General features: G+C 51.1%; 1 protein-coding gene across 1 annotated transcript in view; it reads left to right on the top strand.

Annotated features, from left to right (window-relative positions):
* Positions 1-7,174: 7,174 nt before the first annotated feature.
* Positions 7,175-7,615, top strand: part of ELMO2 (engulfment and cell motility 2) — a 38,656-nt gene continuing 38,215 nt past the window's right edge. Inside the window, exon 1 of the mRNA XM_082744767.1 lies at positions 7,175-7,269. The gene's annotated coding sequence lies outside the window, so the exon portion shown is untranslated. The remainder of the gene's footprint in view (positions 7,270-7,615) is intronic.

Below are 7,615 nucleotides of genomic sequence, written 5' to 3'. Positions count from 1 at the left end.
TGGATTGCTTTTAACTCAAAATAATGTTCCTGCCAAAGCGGCTCATCTTGGGGCACCATGCCCTCGGCCCCTGCAGTTCTGGCCTCTGAAACCTCCCTGAAGTTTCATTTACATGCATTTAAAAAATGAAGCCGGTAAATTGTTCTGTATCATGGAACCAGACTTAGTCCTGATGACAGGTCAGTTCAGTTAGAAACTCATTTCAGGAGGTGGTGAAGCACACGTGTTTTCAAAGTTGGGCTCGTGGTGCAAGAAATCAGGTATTAGGAGCACCTGGGTGGCTCAGTCGGTTCGGTGTCCAACTCTTGATTTCGGCTCAGGTCGCGATCTCAGGGTCATGAGATGGAGCCCCGGCGCGGGTGTGGAGCTGTTTAAGATCCTCTCTCTCCCTCTGCGCCCACCCCCCCCCCTTTCCCTCTTGCACAAAACAAAACAAAAAAAGACATCAGGAACTCAACAAGAGGCATTTCTATGGAAACGAAAGAAAAGCAACAGTTAATGATTAGGTCAAAATAGAAATCGGTTTTGGGGTTCTGAGGCTGGCCAGTGACGATTTCTAGATGTCAAGCTCAAAGCATCTTCAGAGAGAGTGTGAGAGCAGGTAGCGGTCTTCTGGGCAGATTTTCCCTGCACAGGGTCCAGATGTCTTCGGTGACCTCTGAATGGTCCACACAGTGACAGGCCTGGGGATGGTCTACACGTGGGCTGTTGTGGCGATCTCCCTGAAGTTTACATGAGGTCCTTTATATTTCATTTGCAAGGCGTTAGGAGAAAAGGCAGTTTGCATTTTCAAAAGAACTCACCTCTTCTGCCGTGTTTGTCCCATTTCCCAGGGATCTCTCAGCGGCAGTGGTGTCTCAGGGCAAGGGGCGTCCGGCAAGTTAAAACCGCCTGCCAACTACTCCAACGGATCTGCCCTCCGAGGTCCTCCTAGCTACACTTAGAATCAAGTTGACATGAGGCCGATTAACACGAGAAAATCAAATTTATTGGCTTCAGTACAGGGAATCCAGACACGGAAAATTCCCTTTACAAGGGGACTTGCCAGGGGGCGCTCCAGACGTAAAGAATGGCCATTTCGTGATTTGCTGAGCAAGGGCAGGCGGTTCAAGTCCCAGCTCCGCCGCTTAACCGCAGTATTGTAAATGACAACTTCTCTGTGCCTCGGGGTTCCTCTTGAGAAAAATGGGAGTAAAAATAATAATTTCTACTTCAGACGATTGGGGTGATGGTTAAATTAGATGTGATATGTAAAGTCCCAGGAGTTGATAAAATTAATGCAAAATCTATAAAGCAGTGCCTGCCTGCTACCTTGTTATATTGGTAAGTGGTAGCTATTATTTTTATATACTGGGTGTGCTAGACATTTCTCAAATCTTATTGAATATACTTCCCCATGGCCTCCTGCCCCCACCACTCTGTCTCTCTGTCTCTCTGTCTCCGTCTCTGTCTGTCTGTCTGTCTGTCTCTCTCTCTCTCTCTCTCTCACACACACACACACACACACACACACACACACGCTTTAGATGTTGAAGATGACTTCCTCCGCCAGCAGGGGGCGCTGGTCTCACACAAGAAGCTCAAGCAGCTCCCCCGTTGGGGCTGACAGCTGACGACTCACCCGGGTCTCCAGGACACCCTCCCCTCTCTTCACTTCCACTCACAAAAATACACGATAAGCCCCAGTTCCTGGAAGAACGATCTTTGCAAATTAAGTTATGGTGAGTGATGTGAACCCCCAACCTGCAAGAGCCGACGCTAGCCTTAGACTGGCTGGCTTCCTCCCGCCCTTTGCCTCCCACTTAAAACACCAAGTCACCATGAATTTTCGTAATGATACTTTATTCCTCTGTTTTAGTCATTTTTCTTCTCTTGCTCTCTGAGGCAGAGAGTTGTCGTAAGGGAGATGGCACCATGTTGCAGAAAAATCTCAGGCCTTGAAATTAGGCAGAGATGATTTGAATACTGGCTTCACTGCTCCCCCAGACAACCCCAGGCAAATGTCCACACCTCAGGATTCTCCACTGCAGAATAGAGGTAGGAACAGATGTGCCTCAGAGGAACGTGAGGAGCAGATGAGATCGTTAATTAGCACAAAGTCTCCTATGTATCCAGGCTTAATCATTATTTGAGAAATAGAGCAGACTGCAGAATGAAATGCCCAGGTATTATATTGTTTTCCGGGGGCAGCATAAAGAGAAGGTCATGCACTTTAAAGTCAGGCTGACTTAGATACTATATGAGCTATGTGGCCCTAGCAAGTGTCTTTGTACCGCTAAGCCTCAGTCTTCCTCATCTGTAAAATGGGCTCTCGAGTGCACCATAGAAATTGATAACTTTGAATGATCATATATGTCACAGTCCCCAACATAAATCTTGGCACAGAGACCCACAATAAATACTAGCTCTATTTCTCTAAATAGATAAAGGTAGGTTTGGACACTTATGAGTCACCACATCAGAAATTCTTCCAGTGGGATTGAGGGATTGTATTTCAACAATAATCTATGTGAAGGGCTACACTTACTATAAAAGTGTTTAGGAAGATTCAGATATAACACGAGTCAAATTTGGAGAGCCCCTCCACTTACCCATGGCTTGTTTTCCTTTGTTTATTCAGTGCTACAATAAATAACATATTGACCATGTACCATGCGCTAGATCTGCTCTGGGCGCTGAGGATACAACTAGTGATGAGACAGTCAATGTCTCCGACATCGTGGAACTTAGGACTCTGGTGGAAATCAGGCAAGAAAAAAGGAATGATGTTGAGCACGTTGGGGGACATTGGAGCAGGCTTAGGGACCAGAAGGGGTGGGCTGGGGCTAGATTCAAGCCCTTAGGGTGGTCAGGGAAGACTCGCCTGAGGAGGCTTTAGAGCAGACCTGAGTAAAGCGAAGTAAGCAGGTGACGATTAGGGGGAAGAGCATTCCAGAAGAGGGAACAGCAGATGCAAAGGCCCAGAGGTGGGGAATCAGGCAGTAAGTCTGCAGCTGAGTGAGTCGGGGGAGACGGGACATAGATGAAGTCAGAGTAGTCACGGCCCAGATCATGTGGGGTCCTGTGGTCCCTGTTGGAGACCACCCCCCTTTCGACAGATGGGCCACCTTCCAGCTCAGGTGGACGTGGATGGGCATGACCGAGCACCAGTGGTACAGGGGAGACAGGATCCCTATGGAAGTAAAATCTGTGAGTAGGTGACAAAAGATGTCATCTCGGGAACACCTGCAGGGTGGCCCTTACAGGGGTCAGAGAAGGTGACCTTCTGTCTCAGGGGAGAAGGCGGAGCTCTCTGGTACTGAGGAAGACAGGCTTGTGGATTTGGCAACGAGATGAGAGAACGTTCTTCTTATTGTCTCCTTATCTCCTTATAAGAAACAATCCCGATTGTGTCTTTTTCTTTCTTTCCTTCCTTCTTTCTTTTTGTTGTTGTTGTTGTTTTGTTGTTGTTAGAGAGATAAGAAAGTCATCAGTGACGAGTGAGGAGCTGAAGGCAGGAGAGAGAAGACACAAGAGGGCCTCAGGGGGAGTGGGACTAGGGACACCAGGGAGATGCAGGGCCGAACGGTTGCCACACAGTGTGGAGGATGCACTTGGGCCACAAAAGGTTCTGTATTTCCTTCTGAGCCCATCCATTGCTGGGCACAGGTGAGAAACGGATGGTGAGCTGAGTTTAAGCGGAGTTGGGACTTTCCGGGTGAGTCAATGGAGAGAGAAGGAAGCATACGAGGTGAGCGTGGACACAAGGGAGTCATTGTAGGGGACACCGGGGCTCTAAGCTGGAGAAGGAGGAAAATGAAGCCACAGACGGGAAGCCAGACTATCTGAACATGGAAGATCTGGGAGTTAGAGAACCGGGAGGAGTATTTTGAGAACCCTCCAGTTTCAGATGTGGTTTCAGAAGAACTCAAAATATTCTAGGTAATTTCCTCACATAACAAATACTTACTGAAGGCCTACCATAGTTTTGAAAACTACCTACAACTCATTGAACCCTTGTTCAATAGTTGAACATTGTGCCAAGTGTTGTTCATTTATCGCATCTCATTTAATTCTCTGGACAATCCAGTAAGTTCAGTACTCTTACTGTCCCCATGGTACAGATGAGGAGACTGAGGCTCACGGAGATCTAGTAAGTTACACAAGAACGCCCGGCTGGTAAGTAACAGAGAGCTCTGTATGATACAAGGCTCTACCATGTGCCAGATACTGTGTTGGGTTACGTAATCATGACATTCAACATCAGGTACTTCCCCTACTTGATCTCATCTTGAAGACAGAGCACCTGGCCTCAACTGCCCAAGGGTAGCAGCTGGGAGTGGAGGTGGAGGAATCTGGAATTCTTCCCTTGTGTACAGCCTGGTGTCAGTGAAGGAGTCTGCCTTCCTTAGCCAAGGGCAAGACATGCTGCCTGGGCTCAGCCAACCAGACTCTTGCCCCAGGGACTTTGGTTCTGATCAAAGAAAGCTCTGTTTGAGAAAGGGGAGAAAAGGATGAAGCTAATTCATTCTGACTACCTCAACACTCACAGCATCTCCGGTCTCTGTCCTTCCCTACCCTGGCTCTCCAGCTTCCTGTCACTTCCGTGAGTTAGCCACCAGCCGGCCACAAGCTCCTTTTCTGCTGAAGTTAGCTAGAATTAGTCCCCGAAACTTGCAATGAAAGACCTGCAGTGGCCTATCAGGGGAAAAAAGACAAGGTAGTATAAAGCTAGAGTGAGTGACTCGTTCCTGAAATTAACGTGCACGGAGCAGGCCCAGGACTAGGGCAAGGCAAAGAGGCACCAAGACGCCAACTTAAGGAGATGTCCCCTTCAGGCTGTATAAGTGCAGGGCTCGCTCTAATAGATGACCCTCTCTTTCCGTCCCCCAAAAGTGAATGCCCTAAGGACCAAAGATTAATTCTCTTTTACATAAGAGTATGAAATGACCTGGAAGTATTTCAAGTCAGCAGGTAGCTTTCTGCTCCATGTGATCATTCGGGGACCCTGGCACCCTCTGTGTTGTGGCCTTGTCATCCCCTTGCATGTTATCATCAGGACAAGGTCAAGGCTGGGTCCAGCCATTGAGAAGGATGGGGGGTGGGGGGGGAGGCAGGCCTATTGACTAAAGGCCTTGCCTGAAGTTTCACTTCCACTGGCGAAAACTCAGGTATCTGGCTGTTCTTTTTTTTTTTTTTTTTTTTTTTTTTTAATTTATTCATTTGAGAGAGAGAGAGCACAGCAGGGGGAGTGGCAGAGGGAGAAGACTCCCAGTTCAGCCTCAATTCCCAGGATCTGGAGATCGTGACCTAAGCCCCAGGCATATACTTAACCTTCTGAGCCACCCAGGGGCTCCTACCTGGCCTTTCTTAACTGCGAGTGGAAGTAGGCAGTACAGCTTAGCTGGGCAGTCATGTTACTATGGAAGCCAGGGAGAGGGAGCTTGGCAGACAGCTGGTCAGCCACAACAGTCCCTGACCACATGGAGACCATGTCTCAGTAATAATCAAGGCTGCTGGGTATAAGCACCATAGGGGCTCCGAGAGGGGGAGCTGTTGATGGGCTGGAATAAATGGGGAAGGCAGGAAGGAGTAGAATGTTCCTTAGGAGGTTAGTTATAGGAGTTAGTTTTCCCTAGAGCCCGGGAAAGGTAAGGTGAACATGGCTTGCCACCTTGCAACGGGGCGAGAAGGACAGCAGTAGGCAGAGGATGGGAATCGGAGTAAGCAAAAGCTGGATCTGACTTCTAGTTCTTGCACTGACCTCCGGCACATCCTTAACCATGCCACACCTTCGACTCCTCCTTTGTAAAAGGATTGAGATGACAGCGTCATCAACAACAACAGTAACAGACAATAACAGTATGGTCACTAACAAAGTCACCATGAGGAGCCCACGAAACAATGGTCTATACTAGACTCTGATATCCAGCAAACGGGTAGACCAGGGGTGGGCCAATTACGGCTCCGGCCACCCGCTAGAACTCAGTCACACTCATCGGTTTATCTGTCGCCTGTGCAAAGTGGAGTAGTTGTCAGAGAGACCATATGGCTGAGTATTTACTGGGTGGACTTTTGGGGAAAGTTTGCTGAGGACCTCAGCGTTGGTGGTGGGGCAGGGTTGCCTTGATGTTAGCTCTTACTGACCTTCAACTTCTGTGAGCACCAGTTTGTTCACGAGCAAAATAAGACTAACAAAAGTCATCTCTGATGTTTCAGGGATCGAATAAACCAACACGCATACGACTGCTCTGTAGATTGCAAGGTGCCCTATGAACGGTGGTGGTCGTTATTTAATCCTTTCTGGGTAGTATCCATCTCACGCAGCCTCTGCCGAGCATCAGTAAAATGGACAACAAAATCCATACTTCTCGGGATTGTTGTAAGGATCTGTGAGACAAAATGCTGAAACCATAAACTTCAGACTCAAACCAGCACAGTGGGGCATTTTGCTCTGCGGGCCACTAGCTGTGCCATCTCTGGCCCGCTGGGGAGCCTCAGTTTTCTTATCCCAAACAAAGGGATCGGCATAATACCTACATTGGAGCTGCTGTGAGTATATAGGAAGATAGCATGAGGGAGGCCTTGGCTCCGGCCTTGCTCTGATCCCGGTAACAAACGCCACCTCCCACGGGATTCCACTGACAGTACAGCTGAGCCGCAGCCCTCTGCCTCTACTCAGCGCCCACGGTCAGCCCCGGGTGCCGGTATAATTAGCTCCCTCTCGGGGGTGAGCAGCCACGGCTGCTCACAGCCTCTGACACGACTGTCACCTCCCACTCAGTTACCCCACTGTTGAGTGTGCATTACATGCCCGCTGGGCATGGGGCTGAGTGCCACCGGAGGACAGCTCAGCCCTCAAAATCTCCGAGTTGTCACAAGGAACCCAAGCCTTTTCCTTCACTCCCGGGCTGTGCCAAAAGAAAAGTTGGAGGGAGAAAAGGCCGCCTCTTGGATCCGCTGCAAAATCCCGCTCCTTCGGACCCCACAGCACGCGGAGTGGGTGGCGAGGTGGGGTGGGAAGGAAGCTTGTTTCCTTCAGAGGCCTCCGCCAGTGGGGCGGGGACATGCCGGCGCTTCCCCCCCTCCGGCAGTTGGGCCCGCCTTTCTTTGAGTGACAGGCAAGCAACCCAATTGAAGAAAGAGGATTCAGCGTGACGGCGAAGCGGAGCAATAGGAACCCGGGTCGGCCTGCGGGGGCGGGGTCCCGGGAAGGCGGGGCGGGCGGAGGCTGGAGGAGCCGCGGAGGCGAGACCCGGGCGCGGGAGCTGGGCCTAGGTCGGCGCCCTGGTGAGTGAAGGGGGCGCCGGGCGCCGGGGCGTGGCGGGCCGCGGAGAGGGCCCTGGCCGGAGGGATGCGGGGAGGAGAGGCCGGGCCGGGGAGGGGGCCGGAGGCTGCGGCCTGCATTTGCCCCAGGGGTTGAGGGGCTGGAGGGCGGGCCCCGGCTGCACCGCGCCGGTTCGTCAGGGGGTCGCGGCCCTGCTGGGCGCCGGTTCCCCACCAGGAGTGGCGTCGGGTGGGGAAGAGGGCGGGCCGGGCCTGGAGGAGCGAAGGGAGAAGGGTGGGGGGATGGAGCCTGCGGGCAAGATGAGCAGATGGGGGAGGGACGGGGTGGGAGCGCGCTCGCTGGGAGCCC

Source organism: Mustela nivalis (genome assembly GCF_964662115.1).
Source record: "Mustela nivalis genome assembly, chromosome: 8".
Classification (NCBI taxonomy): Eukaryota; Metazoa; Chordata; class Mammalia; order Carnivora; family Mustelidae; genus Mustela; species Mustela nivalis.
Note: the sequence above shows the minus strand (reverse complement) of the source record. Positions and strands in the feature narration are given on the sequence as shown.